Raw genomic sequence first — 20,870 nt, forward strand, 5'->3', positions numbered from 1 at the left:
GTGCACCCAGGGCAGAGGAGGGCCGAGGACACCATCAGCCCCTGCTCCGCCACTGGGGGCCGCAGTCACCTTCAACATAGAGAATTGGGGAGAAGCGAACCCCGCGAGTGGCTCCAGCCGCCAGGCTCCTTCCAGCTCACAGCCCCGGCTCGCTCATCCTGCCCGCTCCGGCGCCGCAGCAGCGACCGGACCAAACGGACGTCGCCTTCCCGGGGCTCTGGCTGTCCCCCACCCCCTCTGTCTCCGGCTGCAGCCTGGGGCAGCGCCGCACCCCTACCCCCGGCGCGCTCCCCGCGCCGCTCCCCGGGCCCGCCCCCTCCGTCTCCGGGGAGCGCGCAGTCGCCGCTGTGCGCCCCGCCAGTCTGCGCGCCCCGGGAGGGCGGCAATGGAGAAGCCCAGCCCCGATCTCTGCCGCCGGGTCTCCGACCCGCGCTGCCCACAGCCTCCGATTCCGTGACGTGGCGGCGCGGGCCGAGACACAAAGACTGAGGCTGGGGCCACCCGGGGGACCGAGGCCGCGTCCCGGGCCGCTGCGAGCCCGAGCGCCATGCGAGCGGGTGCTGGCTGCCGGCTGCCCCAGAGGAGTCTGAGCGCCCACCGCACCGCGCCGCTCCTCGCTCCGGCTGCAGGCTGGTGGGCGCCGCGCAGGTGAGGCAGGGGAGGTCCCGACGCGGGGCTGCAGACGTTGAAGTCGCCCCAGCTGCGCGGTGCCACCCAGGCGCAGAGCCGGTGCTGCCCGGGACCGGACCGGCGGGCTCGGGAGCCTCCTGGAGGCGCAGCATTGGAGGCCGTGCGGACCGCGCCGGAGGGCAGCGCGAGACCTGCGGGGAGGAGTGAGCCCCGCTCTGGGGCCGCCTCGGAGGTAACTTCGGAGAGCCGGGGACTGGCGGGGACCGGAGGGGACCGAGTGCACGTGCGCTTGTGTGTGCGTGTGCGAGGTGTGTTCGCCGCGTATCCCCCGCTTGGTGCCCAGGTGAGTGCGGTGTGAGGTCCAGGGCTGGCCTGGGCTCGGCTCCGGGGCACTGCGGGCGCGGGGACGCGGGGACCCTTTCTGCTGCGCTCCGCGCTGTGAGAGTGTGCGTATGTGTGTGTACGCGCGGGGGGGGGGTGGGTAGAGGGAGCTGACTACACCTGGTGGACTGATGAGGGGTTTGGGAAGAGAAACAACCGCAAAAGATCATGCAGTCGGGGCAAGTTTTCCTGGTTAATTCGTTTGAGGAAACGGTGTTTTGAGGGTTAAACAGGCGAGCTGTCTGGCCAAAAAGCCAGACACATCAGAGGCGCGAAGTCAGGATGGAAAGCTGGACAAACCCAAGAAGGGCCAACCGTTGCATCCAATCCTTGAATTGAGATTTCCAGGCACGTTGACGAGAAATGGGAGTGTCGTTGTTCCCGAGGAGATAAGGATGTTCAACTCCACCTGCCAGAAAACGCGAAGCCAGGCCTGGAGAGTGGGGTGTGTGCGCTCATTCACTACCAACTCACGCCTATGCAGCGTTCCGCACCTGATCTGCCGCCATCCCTCCTAAAGCGAGTAGTCCTGCTGGCTACCGAACCACAAAGTAATCATTTGTCCCCTCCGCGAGGGTGCAGGGGGCTTCCCGAGGCATTCCAGAATCGTAACTCTAACAGCATTCATTTCAGTGTTGTCTGCTGGAAGTAGTGGTTGTGCGCCGGGTCTGTACACACAGTGAGGAAGGTGGCTGCGTTCAGGTACTCTTTAGTGGGAATTAAATAATGTTTGGCTAAGACCAAGGGGAGTGAGAAGTCCAGAGTCTCTGCTATAAAGGATAATTGGTGTATCTTGCAGCCTGTTCTGGGGTTTTTCTAGTGGAGGGCGTAATTTAGTTGGGGGTTGGGTGGCGGGTGGCACCATGCAGCTGCCCTTGTGGCTGTGATTGGGGGCTTCATTGTTGGGCTCTGCTGTGATTTTATCCATGGCATGAAGTTTCCAGGAGTTGGGGGCAGATTATGTGATCCGTTATGCACCCCTCTTCCAGCAAGCCACCTCTCCCTGATGACAAGGGTCAGTGCATTGGCCTGTCCTTGCAATTTCTGTGACCATCAGCTTTCCTGAAGCCTTCATGCAGGTAGAAGCCAGGCCACATGCCGTGGTCCTAGGATGCCCTTTGGAATGAGCTCCTGGTCAGTGGCTTGTGGAGAGCCCTAGAACACCGTTTGAGACTGTTGACTTAAGAGAAGTGGGTTAGAGAAAATTGGGTGCTTGGAGTTGTACAACCCCTTTAACAAGCTGTCTTCTTGTATATCAGAGGAGGAGGGTAGAGCAGGAGATGGTGGTGAGTCTGCAGAAAGAGCAAATTTAAAGATTTTCTTAGGTTACTGAAGCCTAGAATGAAAGACTTCAATGTCTGGTAAATAAAGTCTGATTTTATTGTGTCTGAGAGATTTGTATAAATCTGGGACTGAGTGAAAATAAATGTCAGTTGCCAGGAAAAGACTAGATCAAACAGTTCATTTGCATTTCTGATGAATTTAGTGCGGTAGTGTTGTACAGCACTTAATACTTGGAAGAGAGACAAAGGTTTCTTTGTTGGAGTTATGTTCCTTTGGAATTTTGGATACATAATGTCTTTTTTTTTTCTGGCCAATACTAGAAGCAAGATTGATGTACCTTTCCAGCTTCTAAAAGTCTCGTGTTTATTTCAGCTGTGATATTTCCTCTGAAACGCTGGTGCTCCTGGGAGGGTCTCTTCTGTCTTTGTCCACAGCACACAATACTGGCTCTGGTTTTCTCACTCAGGATTTCCCAAATGAGCCCTTTCTCAAATCTTAACAATCATGAAGGAGACAGCAGGATTGCAGCTATAGCTCGCTTCTGCAGGACTGGGATCTAACGACCAAGAGAAGGAAGGGGAAGGCCCTGCTTTGCTCCAGCCAAGTGGCATGTGTGTTCTGGAACAGAAGATTCCAGATTCCTCTGTGAATGTGGTGCTAATGCCTCTCATCAGCTAGCTTTCCTACTGACATTCCAATGCTTGCTTTTGGAGCTTACTCTGAAGCAGCAGTGTAAATCAAAAGGGAAAGAAAAGAAGAAAAGAGGACTATTGAGTTTAAGGCAGACAGAGGCCGTTAGCTCTCAATCTTGGGGTGCTTCTGACCCTGTATGACCTTGGAAAATTACTTAACTTTTTTGCATTTTTTGTTTTCTTTTTCTTTCCCTCCCTCCCTCCCTTCCTTCCCTCCCTTCTTTCTTTTTGTTGGTGAAACTGGGGTTTGAACTCAGGGTTTCATTCACACTTGCAAAGTAGGTGCTCTACCACTTGAGCTACACCTCCACTCCATTTTGTTCTGGTTATTTTGGAAATGGGACTGGCCTCGAGCTGTGCTGTGACCCTCCTGATCTCAACCTCCCAAGTAGCTAGGATTACAGGCATGAGCCACTGGGGCCCAGCTTGCATGTTTTAAGTAGAGCCCTTTAAAAAGTCATGTATGAAAGTAAAGCAGATGAGATGGATTAAAGAGCAGGGGAGGACACAGCGGCCTGCTCACTCCCAGTGTGGTGGCTGAAGCACCCTTCAGAATTCCTAATCGCTCCTCGGAATGCCGTTGAGACCCACTGGAAGGCTTCTTTCTGGAATATGGCACACTCTCTCTCTGAGTGTTCCAAATGGAATATCCTGGCACTGACCATGCAGTTGTGTCTTTTCATTGTCAAGTTTCATCTGCATTGGGTCTTAGCTGAACCCTGGGCTGGGAGCTCCTGGAGAACCTGGATCCACTGAGTCTGATACAGTGCTTGTAGGTAAGAAGGTGCTTAGGAAATGCTTGCTGGATGGATTAGGAAGTGGAGAGAAAGTAAAGGCACCTGGGCTGAGCAACAGCTGATGGGCAGATCCTCTATGATGTGAACCGAGGAGTGCAGATTTTAATTTCTTTGTCACTCTATCTCCAGAGCCTGGAATACCACATGGCAAAGGCAGATTTTAGTTCATTATCAGAAAACCTTTAAACACTAGGAATGGGTTGCTTCAAGAGGGAGTAGGCAATACATGTGTGGTGGTTACCAATTCTGCATGAACAGTTCTGGGTACATAGTAGGATTGCGTTGTCTTGCTCATTTGTTGTTAGGGATGGTCGTGTGACCATGTGGATGGAAGCTTTGAGGGCCAGGACATGCCTTACCAAGTTCTCCCTTTTCCTCTAGAAGGTGGCTGGTCCCTCATCTGGGGTCCAGGATTGAGGTGGATGTGGAGAGAGTTTCTAGTTCACCTCCTTTGGACAGGTGGCATGGGGAAGACAGAGCCATTAGTGTCCCAGGCCCCTGTAATCTGGGTGTTCATTGCTGTCGCATAACCTGACTGATGCAACCTTAGGCTAATGTTGGCTTTTGACCAGAATGTATCGGGAGAGCAGTGCTGTCCCAAGGCCGTTGCTTGCTGAGATGACCTCATGGGGGTCATGACTCCGGAATGACCACCATATTGAGGCGCTGGCTGGTTGAGGAGGTCAGTCTTTTGAGAAGGGCACGTGATAACCAAAAGCCTGATGTATAAGCTATAAAATGCTAGCTTAATAGCTTAGTGGGAAGATGTGGATTTCATAAATGGTTCACTGATCAGTGAGAAATGTCTATTAAATGCCAGATAATACATAGAACCTGCATTATGATCCTGGAGTAAAAAACCCTTACCTTTCCCACCTACTCCCACCCCACACCCACTCACTGCCTACCCCCACCCCACGCCCACTCAGGACCTACCCCAACCCCACGCCCACTCACTGTATACAGCCACTCCGCATCCACTCATGCCCGCTCATTACCTGCTTCCACTCCACACTTCTCATGCCTGCCCCCTCCCTACACTCAGTCATACATACACCCTCCTCATGTTCACCCATGACTTGCTCCCGCCCCAAAGCCTACTAACTATACTTGTGTCTTCCTCAATGTATGAGTGGCTGTGGGATGTGGGTAGGCAGTGGCTGTGTGGTGGAAGAAGTATTGGCTATGTGGTGAGGTAAGCTGTGACTGTGGAGTGTGCAGAGGTAGTGAGTGGGTGTGCAGTGGGGTAGGCAGTGGTAGTGACTGAGGGGAGGTAGTGAGTGGTGTCCAATGGGTAGGAGGTAGTGAGTGGTGTGCAATGGGTAGGAGGTAGTGAGTGGTGTGCAGTGGGTAGGCAGTGGCAGTGAGTGAGGGGAGGTAGTGAGTGGTGTGCAGTGGGTAGGAGGTAGTGAGTGGTGGCAGTGGGTAGGAGGTAGTGAGTGGTGTGCAATGGGTAGGAGGTAGTGAGTGGTGTGCAGTGGGTAGGCAGTGGTAGTGAGTGAGGGGAGGTAGTGAGTGGTGTGTAGTGGGTAGGAGGTAGTGAGTGGGTGTGCAGTGGGTAGGAGGTAGTGAGTGGTGTGCAGTGGGTAGGAGGTAGTGAGTGGGTGTGCAGTGGGGTAGGCAGGCTGTGGCAGTGAGTGAGGGGAGGTAGGGAGAGGTCTGAGCAGTTGCTCTGGGCTCTTCACCTTGTCCCCATACCACTACTGCAGTGTGTTAACAGACTATTTCTGGTCTGCCTCCCCCAATGAACTGTGAGCCCCTAGAGGAAGGGGCTGGTGTCTCATCAGCATTTTGTCCCGGTGAGGAGCACAACATCTGACACAGGTTTGGCAGTACGTGCTTTACCCTGGGCAGCCATGTGGAACAGGGAACGAGCAGCAGATGAATCCGAAGGTTCTGGAGGGAGCCACAGCATCAGGGAAAGTAGGTGATGATTTAGGCTCCCACAGCCTGGGCCTGAGTCAAAGTATGCGATGATCACCAAACAGATCCTAGGTGAATGAAGGTGTCCAGGCAGAGGTAGGGACTCTGTTCTTCCTGCACTTCAGTGAAAGGAGGTATGCCTGGGCAGTCCTTGGGTCCACTGGAAGTTATTTAAAGAATCTCTGAGCTCACGAGCTCCCAGGTGTGCGTGGTCCAGGTTTCCCAAGAGGCTGTGGGTGCATCGACCTCTCCAGAATCTCCCAGAGACTTTATAACACAGACGTCCTGGCTTTGCCTAGACCAGCTGAGGTGCTCTGTGGTGAGGTTGGAGACTTGGTTCATCTCCTGTATTTACAAGCGATGATTTGAGTTGTCTCTGGAAGGGCAAGTTCTGGGTTTGACCCTATTTTCACAGTCAGGCCTTTATCTCAAAGTGGAGACCACACCTTCCATCCACGAACCGTTGGGTCCTGATGGGAACAGCTGGAAGAACTGAGGCTTAAGAACCACCTTCCAATCCTTGAAGAACTGCCCTTCAAAAAGGAATTCCACTTCCTTATGCCCCCAGGTGGGAGGACTAGGATCAGACGGTGGAAAAACAACTTGGAGGTGTAGAAATGAGTGACTTGGGACATTATGACTGTTCCCTGTCTGAGGAACCAGGCACAGGAAAGGTGACTGTGAGTACCAGGACTGGGAAGGACATGACAGTGGCCGGCCTTCCATATTTCTTCTCTCTTGAGGCCCTGGGATTTCAGCACACGAGGATCACATTAACCTCACCATTGTCCTCTGATGCTAGTTAACAGAGGCTTCTAACTGGTGAGGCTGAGTCAACCTGAGGAGGGCGAAGTACTTGCCTTCAGAAGAGGGCTCGGGCCTTCATTTCTTCAGAAATGAGCAAGTGGAGTGGGCGAGCTTTCTTCTCTCTGTGTGCACAGGTGATCAGTGACTCAGGCCCTCTGCCAGTGGCTGCTATGTTAGGCAGAATAATGGCTCTCCGAAGAAGTCTACATTCTAAACTCTGGAACCCATGACTATGGCAAAGAAGAGATTCTGAAGATGTGATTTAGTTAAGGTTCAGAGAAGGGGAGCTGTGCTGAATTATTTGAGCAGGTCCAAAGTAATTGCAAGGGTTTAGACATGGGGAAGAGGAGGCAGAAGAATTAGAGGTGATGTGGCCATCAGAGTAGAGGTCAGGAAGATGTGATTACTGGCTTTGAAGATGGAGGAGGGGGCCATTAGGTGGGGCATGCAGGCAGCCTCTGGGCTTTGGGAAATGCAAGGAGAGAGGCTCTGGAGGAAATAAAGCCCTGACACCTGGATTGTTGAGACCCATTTTGGATCTCTAATCCTCAAACTACAAAGTCATAAATCCATGTTATTTTAAAGTGCTTCATTCGTGGTATTTTGTTACAGCAGCTGTAGGAAGCTGATACAGTGATGAGCAACATCTGTCACTTTAAGTGTCAGGAGGCAACGGAGCTTTGCAGCTCCAGAAGGATAGCTTTGTCTGACCTCCTTTGGGGTAGTGGATGCCAGGAGAATCTAGCTGGATCTTCACTTTAGTGTTTCTTAAATCCTAAAACTCTGCTTGGCACCCAAAGGTTCAATGGGCCCGAGTGTGGGAAAGCATGGATAGGCATGAAACCACATAGCCAGGATCAATTCTAAGGTAGGACCTACCTAGGCATTTAGAAAAATGAAAACAAATAGTAAAAAATGAAATAAGGCAAAATACAGAAAAATGGTATACACTGAGACTATGTGCACAGAGGAGTCAGAAAAACGTGGCAAAGTGAAATATGAATCGGGATGCTTATGCTGTCTTTCTGGACCAAAATGGTGCCTCTCTATTTCCACCTTCATTATCCAACCCAAGGTCTCATTCTCTCCCTGGGAGGTCAGAGGTCAGGAGGGAGGCTGACCCCTCCCTTAGGTAGAGAGAGGGGTAGTTGAAGGGAAATCATAGCTCTCTTTATCACTGTTTCACTCTAAAATAGAACATAAGCTGTGCCTGAGCTATTTTTGGAGCCATGTTCAAGAGAGACAGCAATCACTGGGAGCTAAATATACATCTGAGACAATGTACTGATAAACAGTATTTCTTTGGGACACAAGATTTTGTAAAGTACTTCCGTGGCTGATCAAACATGCACTCAGACTTCCACCTCAGAACCTTTGCACTTGCTCTTCCCTCTGCCTGGGATGTTTGCCTTTCTTCTTCCCCTTCTTCCTTACCGCCCAGCTGGGTATGTAGTTTGTTCCATTACCTCTGGAATGTTCACTCAAATGTGATTTTTTTTCCCCGAGATATTCTCTGGCCATCTTACTTAGAACCTACCCACCCCCAGCCCCATGCTTTCTAACCTCTTCCTTTTCTCCGTAACATTTCCCACCATATAATAAACTATACACTTAATTTTTAAAATTTGGTTATTATCTGTCTTCTCTGCTAGAATAGAAGCTTATGAAGGCAGGTTTTTTGTTTTATTGTTTATCTACCCTATGCTGTGCTCCATTTCCACTGGCTAAAATAGTGCCTGGCATAGGTCAATTTTTGACCTTGTCAGTAATCCCAGAAGGAGGGATTGGTATCTTCCTTTTATAGATAAGAAGATCAGTCAGGTATGGTTGTGCATTCCTGTAATCCCTTCTACTTGACAGATGGAGGGAGGAGGATCCTTGTTGGAGGAAAGCTGGGCAAAAGCACGAGACTCTATTTGAAAAATAAACTACAACAAATAGGGCTGGGAGCACGGGGCATGGCTCAAGTGGTAGAGCACCTAGTTAGTGAGCGGAAAGCCCCGAGTTCACAACACCAGTACTGCCAGCAAAGACAAGCAAAGATCAGAGGTGATAATTTTACTTCCACAAGTTCTCATTGCTGGGATCTGCTTGTAAATTATTTCGTCTTCATTTTTATTAAAAGATGACATATTTGTAGCATTTTAATAATATGTATATGAAGCATAAGGGGAACCCCCCCAGTGATAGATCTTAGAAACATTCTAGTATACGGAGAATATAAATATGTAAAAGTTTGTATCTTATTACTTTACCATTTAGTAGCTTATTTTTTCACTTAAGAAGCGTCATTAGAGGTTAAGCATGTCAATAAATATATTTTTGCAGCACCATGTATTAATGGCTGTATTCTATTATCAGCAATTTTATATAGTCAGTTGTTGGGTACAATGTTGATGTTTTTCTTATTTTGAGCAACATTGAAGACAATTTGCAGCATTTTTATAGCTGGTTATTTCCTTTAGATACTACTTAAACGTGGATTTCCTTTATTCAAATGATGTACATATTTTTATTTGTATTTCGGATTACTTCCTGTAAGTCACACAAATTTATCCTTTTTCAATGGTACCTGAGAATGCCTTTTCCCCTCATTCTCCCCAACAGTGGTATAAACCTGCTTCTTATCGGTTTTAGGTACTCTAGCCAATACAATATATAGTGATATGATAGTGATGGTTATAAATACTAATAGGCGTGTTAGTCAGCTTCCCATTGCTGTGACACACACCTGAGATAGTCAATTGAATAAGGAAAAAGATTTGTTTTGGCTCTCGCACAGTTTCAGAGGTTTTGGTCCATGGTTACTTGGCCCTGTGGCAGCCCAGTGCATCATGGTGGGGGTACATGGAAGAGTGGGCCTATTCCCCTTCAGTGGCCAAGAAGCAAAAAGAGAGGGAGTGAGGAGAGGCCATGGTTTCAGTAACCCCTCCAAGAGCACAACCCCAGTGACCTAACTTGCTTCCAGTAGGCCACACCTCCTAAAGGTTCCACCACCTCCCAATAGTACCACCAAGCCTTTAACAGATGGGCGTTCGGGAACATTCAAGATCTAAACTATAGCAGATGGCAAAAGCCTCATGCTATTTAGCACTTTTCTACTTCAGAAAAAAAGATGTTTTGATTTCCATTATATTTATGAACAGTAAAGTAATCAAACATGTTGCTGTTTTGCTTTACTTTCTGTGCTTTTCTTTCTTTATAAATTGATCCTTTTTCTTTTGAGTTGTTTATTCTTATTAATTTTTAAGAGCTCTCAATAAAATGCAAGAAGTTTCTGCTTTCTCCCTTTTCAAATTTCATGATATTTATTGACTTACTAAGTTCTTTTCATTTATCTAAATGAATCAATCTTTTTCTTAATGATTTCAAATTTTGGATCTTGTGTAGAAAATCCTTTTAAAACTATAGATTATCTAAATCTTGAGTCAAACTTTCTTCTTTTTGTTGCACTTTGTGTATATGGCAAGGAGTAAGGGCCAACTCATTTCTTTAGTAATTGGTTAATGGAACCAATTTAGCCAAAAAAACCAATTGACACATTTGTGTTTATTGAGTAAGCAATTATTTTCTCCTTGACTTAAATGCTGCCTCCATCACATACTGAATATCTGCCTCTTGTCCTTCTGGCCTATTGACTTATCTGCCAAATTATAATTACAGGAATTTTGTTATTAGTTTTAATATTTAGTTATGCAAATAGATCGCCATTTTGGCCAGAATTCTTAACTTACTATCTTAAAGCAAATAATTTAGTGTTCCTTCTAACATGAAGAGCCTCTTCCATAAAAACTGAAACTAACTAACTAACCAACTAAACCAGCAAGACATAAACAATAGCAAAAAACTATGTTGTTTTCAATTTTCTTAGTGGTTATTACCCATTCAGAGTTTTATAAGAATTTTCTATTGGCTCCATCTTTATCAGTAAAAGCATGTACCTGGGAACTTGTTTTTCTAGTTTTTAGATTTTTATTTTATTTTTGTGGATTGGGGTTTGAACTCAGGGCCATTTGAGCCATGCCTCCCCTCCCAGCCCTTTTTGCTTTTGTAAGTTTTAGGTAGAGTCTTGTGCTCTTGCCCAGGCCAGTCTCAGTCTGTGATCCTCCTACCTCTGCTTCCTGATTACCTGGGATACAAGTATGTATAATGATGCTTGGCTTATTTAACCTTTTGATTAGTACCTACTTCTAAAAATTAAGTCAAGTACAGAAAATAGTCTGACATATTTCCATGTACAACTGAGAGTTAAAAAGTATTGGGAGGGTTGGAGGTGTAGCTCAAGCGGTAGAGCACTTGCAAGCACAAAGCCCTGAGTTCAAAATAGCATTACTGCAAAAAAATATTGTTAATATTTTGGTGCTTGGTTTTATTGGTTTTTTTTTTTTTTTAAGAAAAGACTATGTTGCAGTTCAAATGCCATCTGCCACTGCTTTTGCTGTAATCACCAGTCTTTGCCCCACTGTGAGGAAGGCAATTTCTGACATGAGTTTGCAGGGATGGTTGAACACATTGTGCTTGAGATTGGGCAGGTAGGTCAACAGTGATGTGTTAATTAGCTGTACTCACAGCCTGACATGAATACTCGTCCACACATGGCCACTTGGGATTGAACTTGGAGGCAGGGAGAACCAACACAGGCTATGGGAGTCAGGCTTTGTAATATCAAAAGAATGAAGTGACGTGATTGGCTAGATGTCCCAGGACCATGTGAGTGGCTCATTTGAATATTTGTGAGGGCAGGAGGAACCAAAGCCTTCTGTGGAGGGGTAGTAGGAGCTGTGCTCTTACCCCTGGTAAAGAAGACTGTTGTCCAAGGAGCCTTATCTGTGGGAGCCAAATGGGAACTTGTGTCTAGGTCGTTCCATGCTCGCCTGGTTTCACCAGGTGCCACAGCAGCACATAGTGAGGCTTCATTTTAGTTCTTAGGCCACAGCTTTCCTTTTCCTGCTTGGACACCAGTGTCTTTACCTGGTACATTTCATTTCCATATATGCTTTTGTGCTTTTGTTTTAAGGTATACACCATAAACAATCTATTTGGGTTTTTTTTTTCAAATTACATTAATGATGCCATAGATCCATTTCACAACATTCTTTATTTTTTTAAGGTTTGTGCTCAAATTTATTATACATAAATTCATTGGTATTTTCTGAGTAAACCCAACTTTTTCCCTCCATCATACTCTTTTCCTGTTAAAAAGTGTTTAGTGACAGTTTGGCCTCCTTCTGAACCTGTGTGTTTATCTAGGGCAAATACCTATAAACAGATTTGGAGGACAATGGTTTGCTTATCTTGAAATGTATTTGTATCACTTAATACTTAGTGTTATCAAACTTCCACAAAAATGTGTTTTATCTGTGGTGCGCTCTCTTTTTTCATTCCTAATTTCACAAAGAGCTGTATAATGTGATCCTGAATGTGAGCTCTGGACTCAGGCTGTGTGGCTCAGGTTCTAATTCATCTATGTCCTAGCTCTGTTACCTTCAGCAAGTTACTTAGCTACTTTGTGTTAGAGTGAACTCACCCATAAAATCAAGATCATATTAGTTTCTAATTTAGTTCTTTCAAACATTAAATGAGCAATGCTTATAAAGTATTCAGAACACTATCTGGGACATAGTAAGCTATCCTTAATGTAAACAGTTTCAATGTTGTTATCTATGCCTTTTTTTCTATTTTCTTTTCATTATTCTGTTTGTTAATATGTTGTGCTGGGGATACATTGTGACATTTACAAAAGATCTTACAATATATCATAGTTGAATTCACCTCCTCCTTCATTCTCCTTGCCAGAGATTTTCAATTTCATTTGTCATTTGAAGAAAAAAAAAACTACTTTAGGTTTTGTTGATGGTAATGTTTGTTTTCCATTTCACCATTTTTTCTTACATTACTTATTTCTTCTATTATAATGTGCATTTAGCATTATTTGTTTCTTCTCGTGTACTGCCTTTTTCCTAACTCTAGAGTGGGATGCTTACTCATTCATTTTCAAACTTTTATTCTAATATTTGCACTTATCACCATAAATTTTTTTCCATGGACAGCTTTAGCTATACCTCACTACTTTTGATACATAGTGTTTTCATTACATGTAATTATAATTGCATTCTAATTTCTACAGTTTCTTTTTTGACCTAGTGCTTACATTTTCAAGTGTTTAGGAGATGTTTTATGTATGCATCTGTTAACTTTATTGCTTTATTGTAAAAACAAATTCTGTATGGGATGTAAATTTCAATTCATTGGTATTTTGTTGAAATAGTTTTTGTGATTTTTTTTTTTTGGCAGTACAGGAATTGCATTTGCTAGTAAGCATTTTACTGCTTGAGCCACACCCCAAGTGTGCGCTCTCTGTCTCTTGTGCTTTTAGTTTGTTTTTCATGTTTTTTTTTTTTTTTGCAGCATTGAGGTTTGAACTCAGCGCCTGACACTTGAAAGGAAGAACTTTACTCTTCCTTTCCTGGGTCCAGGGTTCTCTGTGTGATAAATAAAAGTTTGTTAATAGTGTTCTAATATTTTACTATAAACTTAATTTTTTCCCCTTGCCATCGCTTTTGAAGGAAGTGTGTTCAAAATCTAAATATGATGATGAGTTTGGTATGTTGCCTGTAATTTCTTCAGTTTTTACTTTGTGTATTTTTAAGGCTATATAATTGGATAGCTGCATGTGCAGAATGATTTTATTTTCCTGGTGAATTACCCCTTTTATCACTTTTGTAATAATTCTCTGTATCCCTAACACTTTTTACTTGGAAGTCTTTCTAATTTTTCTAATAGAATAACAATAGCTATAGCTTATACTTAATGAGTACTTACTAAGTATGCCAGGCACTGTTACATAGATAACTCAAACGTGAAGTAGGTACTACTTTCATTCCCATTTTACAGGTAAGGAAACAGGCAGAGGGAAGTCATGAACTTGGAGTGGTCACAATATCTTGAGGGTGGAAGAGCTTGGACTCAAACTTGGGCAGTTTGGCCCACTCTGCGATCATTAACTATTCTGCCATTCTGTCTGCAACAAACACTAACAATGTTCTGACTGGCTTGAGCTGAATCTATCTTCACTCATCTTTACACTTTCAATATTTCTGTGATAGTGCTTTAGGTATATCTGTTAGAGGTAGCATTTGGCTGTATTTTATTTTAATAAAAAAAAAAAGCCTAGCCTGAGAATCTTTGTCTTTTAACTAGCATGTTTATACCATTTACATTTATTGTGATAGGCTGTATTTGGAAATGCTTCTGTCATTTTATTGATTTTTATTAGTTCTACCTTGTCGTTTGCTACTTTATTCCCTCATTTCCTACCTTCTCTTAATTGACTGGGTTTTATTTATTGCTTCGTTTTCTCTACAGTGGTTTGGAAGTTATACATTAACTTCTACAATTTCTATTTGTACTTTTAATGATTGCCCATACTTTTTCCTAACATAAATTTTAACTTATTATCTGAATTTACTTAATATCTCCTTCCTTCTCCAGGTAATTCATAAAGTAATTCAGAAAATATTTTAACTCTTACCACTCCCTCTCCCATTTTACTTCCATAATTAGTCATCAATAGTTTTATACAGTTGATGCATGAGTAGAATGTGTTTATCAGGTTTTCTCTGGAGTTGCTTTCTCCCTCTTGTAGGAACTTCTTAACTTTTGCAATAAGGACTGTGAGTGGTAAACTCTGTCTAAATTTTTCAACCTTTATTCCTAAATGATAGTTTATCTAGTAATAGAATTATGAACTATATGGTTTTTTTTATCATTTTAGTGACTTTATTCCTATAATTACTTCTCTTCATTTTTATCTTTGAAAAATGTGATTTTAGAATTCAACTTTTATGGTAAGGTTTTCTTTTGTTTCTGGTATTCTTCGGTTTCAGGATTTAAAGTTTTTAAATATGTCTTGTTCTGTACCTGTGTTGCTTGTTGAATTTGAAGAGTCATTGTTTAAATTCTGGAACATTCCTAGACCCCATCATTTTCATTATTGCCTTTCTGCTATTCTTCTTTCTCTACCGCTTGGTTCTTTTCCACATGCATATATTTTATGTTCCAATGTCTTTTATTTAGACTTCCTATTTTACATCCTCACTTATTTTAAACGCATATATACCTTTTAATGTTGAGGTTGGCTTTTGCGAAGTTTTTAAACTTCTAATATTGCGACTGTTTTGTGTATGTTGACTCTTGGTCACTGTGGGGCATTGTTTTTCTCATACGCTTTTATTTTTTAAAATACATTCGACCTTAGTGTGGCCCTTTCCCTCTAAGAAAGAACGGTCCTCGGCACCAGTGGTTGCTGACACAGTTTTTCACTTGCTGCTGCTCACGCTAGGGGTATTGTCATCATTGAATTAATTTTTAAATTAATTTCTTAGCTGAAGAGTTCTTAACCCTGTGACAGCACAAGTTTGGATCCCAAGTACTTAAGCCATTGGTCTTGTTTTCTTTTCTTTTTATTATTTATTTATTTATTTATTGGAGGAACTGGGGTTTGCACTCAGGGCCAGAGCTGGCCTGTCTCCTCCTCCCCAGTAGCTGGGATTACAGGCATGGGCCACCATGCCAGCTTTTATATTTCCAAGGAGTAACTTTTTATTTTATTTAATATAGTGTTCTGATCACACATTTCTTTTTCTGTTTCATCTGTTCACTTAGAATTAGAGAATAGTCTTTCAACAGCTCTATGCACAGTCTGTTCTCCCTTCACATCTCATAGGGGCCTCTTCTGCTCACCATAATGGGACTCCTCCCTTCAAGGAAGCCACAGTACCAACACCTGCTTATTTCTGTGATTTCCAGCCCCCTTTCTGCTTCTGGAAGCTGCTTGCTGTCTTGCAGTCTTACCTATGCATGCCAAGAAAAAAAAAATCGCATTTTGTCCAGCATTTCTAGGTGTTTTTAATGGAAGTTTTCTCACATTTTGTAACCGTAACTTCTTGCCAGATCTGGGAATTGCTTTATACTTTGGACTTTGCACTGGGCTGAGCTTCTCTGGCAGCAAACAGGAGCGGAGCCCCTTCCCAATATTCGCTGCTCTCTCTAGCCATTTGCACGGAGGAGAAAAGGCTGCATCTGGAAGAAAAGGAGCTCTGCCTTCAGTCTGAAATGTTATTAGAGGTGATAGCAAAGAATGTAGAAATTCCTGATCACAATTTCAGATCTGTAGCTTGACACCTTCCCTTTATAGTTTCACTGAATCCATAGTTTCATGAAATCACAGTTGCAACCACCCTCCTAGTAAACAAACAAAAAGACATGACAAAATGAAAGCAAGCAGGCCAGCACCAAGCCACAAGCGACACTGAGACTGCAGATAAATTCTCTTGCAGTGTGCTTTTCACGAGCGTGAAGTGAGAACATTGTGGCCACCTTACATCTCTGTATTTCATATCTGATTTTGAAATATCAACGTATTATAAAAGATGGAAATGATTTAATAAGAATACTTTATAACTGAGATTTGCTAATTCAATTTGAGGCTTACATCAATCATTCCCCTCAGATTTCTGAGTTGTTCGTGGAGGAGGAGAAGATTAAACATTTAAGGGAAGTTGGTAGGAATGAAATTCAGAGAGCTTATCTTTTGTCCAAAGATTCAAACAGCAATCCTACAATTTATACCTCAAATCACATATCTCTTTCTCCTGCTCTGTTTTGATGAACACCGGGTGTCAACAGTTTGAGCAGTTAGTGATGCATAAGGTTGAGAAAGGGTGGACATTCATTTTTAGCCTTGTAGACTGGACATCAACATTAGTCATGGCTGGAGAGTGGTATGAGAAATGACATGGTGCCCTAGGGTAATGGGAAAAGAATCAGGCATCTGCTTCCTGCCCATCCCCCAAGCTCCAGCCTGTGATGCAGTGACTGTATTGTGGATCAGGAGCCAGAAGAGCCTGGAACTGTCCCCTTGGCTGGCCATGTCAGAGCTATTGAAGAGGGGAAGAGGATGTGTGGATCCTAGACAGTGCTTCTCTGGGTCGAGTGTTCATCTTTACCCCTGGCCTCCCCCTCCAGTACCTGCCCTGGCTCCTGCTGTCCACAGAACTGAGTGAAGGTTCCCCTTGCATTGCTCAGCATTCCTACTGTCTTAGTCTGTTATGCTGCTGTCACAGAATACCTGAGATTGGGTAATTTATAAAGAACAGATATTTATTGCTCATAGAAATTTACTGCTCACAGTTCTGGAATCTTGGAGGTTCCAGATCAAGTCATCAGCTTCTGGGATCTTGTGGAATCTTTCTTGGTGTACCATTACCTGACAGAAGGCAGAAAACCTAATGCTGCAGGAAGCCTTTTTTTTTGCAGTACTGGGCTTTAAACTCAGGGCCTCGTGCCTGCTAGGCAGGTGCTCTACCACTCGAATCACTCCATCAGTCCTTTTTTGTGCTGGATATTTTCAAGATAGGGTCTCACAAACTCTTTGCCCAGGTTGGCCTCGAACTGTGATCCTCCTCATCTTTGCCTCCTGAGTAGCTAGGATTACAGGTGTAAGTCACTGGCCCCCAGCAAAGAAGCCTTTTTTTCTAAGTCCTTAGTTCTACCCATGAGTGAGATGTGCTCTTGGCATAATCACCTCTTAAAAGTCCCACCTCTTAATACTATCACTGAATTTTGGAGGGGGCACATTCAAACCATAGCATACCCTGTCTGAACTCCACTTGCTTGTCCAGCTCCTCTGCCCACTCCCCACCCTGACCAAACGCATAGACTCTGTCCTGTTCCCCTGAACTTTTAGGCCTCCTGCCTTCTGCCGAGCATCCTTCCACTCCCCCCTTCCCTGAAACACCCACTTCCTCTTGGGCCTTTGAAGTATTGAAGATGCACCTCCTCTATAAAGCCGGCTTTTCCTTTTCTCCTTGCCTGGATTCCACCTCACTGTCGCACAGGTCCTGGTCCCTTGTTTAAACATACAGCAGTCAGCACTAGCATTCCGCATGGCGTGAGTTGCTCTGGCTGTTGTGACTGTTCTTCTCTAATCCACGTGATGCACCTTTGAGAAGCCAAGCCATCCTCTGAACCCCAGATGCTTCATCCATAAAATGAGGGGCTGAGGCCAGGTGATCACTGTGGCCCCCCCTCTGTCCTGCTCTTTCTCTGAGACTGTGGACTCTGTTACCTCTTCTCCTGTGCTGTCACAGTGACATACGCACTCCAAGTGCTCAGAAAAAGGGCGTTGTAGGGTTGAATGCCTGGACTCTTTAAGGAGACACAAGGTAGGTAGGTGCACAGGGTGGGCACCAAATAGTGATGATGGGGTCCTTGGAGTTGTGTGTGTTGAAGGGGTGAAGAGGACACCCCTCCTCCAAAATTTGGGTAATTTCAGATTCTGGCCTTCAGAAGTTCCTTGGAGTTGGCTTATGAATTTTCTTCCTATAAGACAGAGTTGAGTAAGGAGTCCACACCAGCTTGTCATTTTCCCTTATGTGATCCAGGCAGAGGGTTTGATGAAGGTCCCTGGAAGTGCGATTGAGAGGGGAGCTTTCTACAGTGGGAAACTAACTAGAAGTTGTAAAGAGGATGGAAATGTAAAAAGAGAGATGTCAAAGTCATGCTTCAGGTGAGTGTGCCTTGCTGTTTGTATAGGATGACCTACTGTGAGGTCATAGATGAGGTCATAGTAGATCAGTACAAAGCGGCCTCCCCCACTTACTGCCGTCACTTGGTGGTGGACCCTTTTCCTCCTCTTGGCATGAGGCTGAGCCTGGTCTTCCTAGTGGCATCAGAAGACCTTGGCCCTAACCCACCTTTGAACCTTGAGCAGTTTATGTCACTTCTGGATCGAGCGGTCACTCCTCACTCAGTGCCTTATCATTACACTGGGGGTGCTTCCTAGCCTACAGGGATTCTTTATGCTCAAGTGAGGAATCCTACAGGGATTCTTTATGGCTGGGTAGGGCCTCACTCTGCCAGAGAGCCCAGCAGCCTGCTTTCAGTTCATTCTTCCTTTTCCTTTTCCTCTCTGGGTGCCTGGATGTATTATAGTGAATCTGTGATGGATCATCACATTTGTGCCACACCTGTTCGCATGCACCTGTTTACATCCATAGACTCCTAACTTCAACTTTCATTTAAAATAATGACCCAGGCTTACCATAGTATTTGTATTTTCATTATTCACTTCAGGAGACACTGAACCTTAGTTTTCCAAATAGTTTTTTGGTACTGAGGTTTGAACTCAGGGTCTTGCACTTGCTGGGCAAGTACTCCACTGCTTTAGCCACACACCCAGCTCTTTTTGTTTTAGTTATTTTTCAGATAGGTCTTGTGCTTTTTTGCCCAATCTGGTCTTGAACTGTGATCCTTCTGATCTCTGCCTACCAAGTAGCTGGGATTACAGGAGTGAGCCACTGCACTTGGCCCCCAAATAGATTTTTTTTGATTTGGGATTAATAATTCTTTAGGCATGCAAAGAAGGAATGGAAGTTGAGAAGGCATCTCAGGAAAGCAGCATCTTGGGCTTTTCTGGGAGGTGCACAATGGTATGCAGCATGGGGTTGGTTCAGCAGCCCTGGCTTTAGGTCACCTTGCTCCCAGTTACTGCCAGACTCTGAAGTTCTGCAAGCCCATTATCTCACCTGTCAGAGAATAACAGTGAAATTGAAAGAGCTCTCTTTAAGGTGTTACAGGGATTAAAGAGTAGCTATGAACGTGCTTTGAGCCACCAAACCATAAAATATGATAAGGATGTGCTCCAGCCGCTGTTCTCTGAATTACATGCATTTGTCTGATAGCTACACCCATTTGTTTACTTGAACTCAAGCATGACAGGTTGTCCCCACCTTCCACAAGCCAGAGCTTCCTAACACAGAATATTTTATCAGATGGATTGGAGGGTTGGGTTTGCAATGTGTAGGAGAAGTGGGTGGCTGGTTCTGGGCAGGAACAGAATCTGTTCCAACTTCATTTTGTTTTTCAAGGAAAAAGCAGATCACAGGTCTCTGTACCTCTCTCCAGACATTCATAAAAGAGACCAAGCTAAGGGTTAGAAAAGCATTTTGGGGGAGTGGCTACCCTCAGTGTGCAGAGAGAGCCCATTGCTTCAAGCTACTAATATTTAATCTAAGAAAATGCACACTCCCCTGGAAAACAGGCTGGACCTTTGTGGACTGAGTGAACTTTAAAATCAGTAAGTTAATTACCAAAATGCCTTTTCTAAACAGAATGAAACCAAGGATGGGAATGGATGATGTAATTCGACATGTCCTTGTAAATGTCCCAAGCTGTGCCCGTGTATATCAATAAGGAGCTTTGCCTCATAGGAAATTTTGCTAAATGTTTGGTTTGGTGTTTTTACTTTTACCATTTCAGATCTGTTCATGTTGCTTTCCCATTCCATCTCAAAACAAAGTTTGTTATTGTTTAGTGATTACAAAATAATATGTCTTCATTGTAGGAATTTAGGAATAGCTGGGAAATTATGAAGAAAAATAAAAGTTGCCCATAAAATGAGAACAGTGGTTTAATAGGAAGGGGCTTTAGGGGATTTGGCGGGCGGGGCGGGGGGGGGGACAATGGGAACATCCTAGATCTTTATGTGGCGTTGGTTACTACACATATATATTTGTCAAACTTCAGCCAATGCACGCTTAGTATCTATGCTCTTCATTGAATGTAAGTTTTATATGAAAAGAAAAACAATTACTGAAGTTGGGTTACTGATGTGCAGGATGAAGTGTTTAGGAGGAAGTGTACAGATGTCTGCAATTTACTTTTAAGGGCATCAAAAATAAAATAGCTTGATGATGTATAGGTGGAGAGATAAGTGATCAAGCAAAGATAGTAAAACGTTAATAGTAGCATCCAGATGGCTGGGTCTATAAGTGTTCACTTTTCTGTATGTTGAAAATTTGCATGATAAAATACTGTGGAACAGATTTTTTAAAAATCAGAAAAAAATTCCATATTTAAAACCCACACTACACCAGTGTTAACATTTTAGTGCATACCATTGTCTTTCATTTTTGTTTCTAAGAATCTACTGTTTCATGTCGTTAAGACCTTAGCACGCACATACGTATTTCCATACATTTTATTCAATATTATGTCTTAGGTTTCTTATCATAAGAAGTTTTACATATTGTTTACATTAAGGTATCATCTACATACAGTAAAAGTCACCCTTTTCATGTACAGTTCCATGAGTTTTGACAAATGTAGTCACGTGACTACCACCATTTGTGTCTGCAACATGCAGAACAGACGCAGCATTTCAGACAGCTTTCTGTCTGTGCCCCTTTGAGTCTGTTCCTCCCCTCACATCAGCCTCTGACAACCACTGATCTGTGTTCCAGATTGTCACTGAAGAGGAACTGGATGGGGCAGCACAGTTGTGGCCTTCTGACTC

General features: G+C 44.1%; 1 protein-coding gene across 5 annotated transcripts in view; it reads left to right on the forward strand.

The window, feature by feature from the left end:
• The first annotated feature begins 341 nt into the window (after positions 1 to 341).
• Positions 342 to 20,870, forward strand: part of Minar1 (membrane integral NOTCH2 associated receptor 1) — a 36,350-nt gene continuing 15,821 nt past the window's right edge. For 3 of the 5 annotated variants that reach the window (XR_012443844.1, XR_012443845.1, XM_074061579.1), the window contains exon 1: positions 342 to 862. The gene's annotated coding sequence lies outside the window, so the exon portion shown is untranslated. The remainder of the gene's footprint in view (positions 863 to 20,870) is intronic. The other 2 variants (XR_012443846.1, XM_074061580.1) reach the window with 1 other exon arrangement.

The sequence above is a fragment of the Castor canadensis genome, chromosome 19, assembly GCF_047511655.1.
Source record: "Castor canadensis chromosome 19, mCasCan1.hap1v2, whole genome shotgun sequence".
Lineage (NCBI taxonomy): Eukaryota > Metazoa > Chordata > Mammalia > Rodentia > Castoridae > Castor > Castor canadensis.